Source organism: Nansenia antarctica, assembly GCF_963989245.1.
Source record: "Nansenia antarctica genome assembly, chromosome: 1".
NCBI classification, from domain to species: Eukaryota; Metazoa; Chordata; class Actinopteri; order Argentiniformes; family Microstomatidae; genus Nansenia; species Nansenia antarctica.
Genome location: NC_137674.1, coordinates 11,492,832 through 11,494,240, shown reverse-complemented (window position 1 = coordinate 11,494,240; position 1,409 = coordinate 11,492,832). Strand labels below are relative to the sequence as shown.

At 45.6% G+C, this 1,409-nt stretch overlaps 1 protein-coding gene across 1 annotated transcript in view; it reads right to left on the bottom strand.

The window, feature by feature from the left end:
* Window positions 1-559: 559 nt before the first annotated feature.
* slc25a28 (solute carrier family 25 member 28) overlaps window positions 560-1,409 on the bottom strand; it is a 15,342-nt gene continuing 14,492 nt past the window's right edge. Inside the window, exon 4 of the mRNA XM_080530542.1 lies at window positions 560-1,409. This exon is cut by the window's right edge and continues 1,658 nt beyond it. The gene's annotated coding sequence lies outside the window, so the exon portion shown is untranslated.

Sequence of the window (1,409 nt, the reverse complement as noted above, 5' to 3'; positions counted from 1 at the left end):
CATGACTTACACACACAGATAAAGTGAGCTCAGCTGTGTATGTGTGTTGCAGCCATGTTTTGGGTCGCTGAGATCAAATTTGGGATCGACCCCTGTGCCTTCGCCCAATACTACACCTGCTTCTGACAGAGAGAGCCATCAGAGCTGCAGAATGTGACAAGAGAGCAAATACCTGAGTACCATATGGATGGTATCAGCCTTGTGGCCAGAGCTGGTGTGTGTATCCCCTGGACAAATAAACCATACAGACGCACACATGCACACACACACACGACTACATTATCAAACCGATGCTAGATCTATTCTCTCATCAGCAGGATACTCACCCAGGAAATAACTTGCAAAATAACTAGCTTTCCTCTCATTACCTGACAGCTGAGGTTATATAGTCACTGTTCACATGAGTACAGTGTAGGCTACTTCCGAGTACAGTGTTGAAGATTACGATCGGCCTAACTAGATTGAAATGAGTTATCTTACGTCTCCCGTCAACTCGAAAAGTGTGTGTGGGCTTGTGTGTAAATAGACAGAGTCGTCATGTGTGTTGTTCCAGCTTCAGTAGGCAGCGTGTGGAGACCTACTGCTCTGAGTTTTTATTGAGCTGAGAGAGTCCAGGGTGACAGGGCAATCAGACAATAATCAATAATATTGATCTCTTACATTCATGATCAACACACGTATGCTGCAGCTAAGTCAATGTAAACCCACATGTCATGGCTAAGACCCTTCATCTTCAGCACATTGGACAAACAGATGACATGTTACTACATGTTGTTCCATCTCACATACTCCATACAACAGACTGGTAACGTTCATAGGAACCTTTCATAAACAGTCAGGGGTTTTTCCTGAAGCAAATTCCTTTCCCTCATGCCTCTCTAGTTCGTCCACAACAACCACCTTATAGAAACAAGACATTGTTGTGGCGTCGAAGGCACAAACAGCCAGGCATCCGAGCTGGTGTGGTGTGGTTTTGACCAACTTTGTGTAACCTATCCAAGAATGAGATGTCATAACAAAAATAACCACCTACAGTCCGAGAATTGTTGTTTTGTTACCAGATCGTGAGAAACGAGTCTTGTCATCAACAATGGGGGCAGAAATGGGAGTTGATAAGAATGTAGACATACAGTGGAGCATCGTTAGTGTCCTAGTGTCGGGTGGCTAGGGGCCCTAACCCAGATGGGGTTCATCTGAATACTTTAGAGTGCCGTCCTCTCCTTCATCGTCTAACACACGTGTACAGCCAATCCTGAGGTGACTCCTAGCCAACTACCACCTAGGCCAGTGGTTCTCAAACCTGTCCTCGGGGACCCCCAGCCACTCCACATATTTGATCTGTTCCACCACCAGCACACCTGATTCAACTAATCAAGTACAAAGGTGGAACAGATCAAATATGTGGAGCG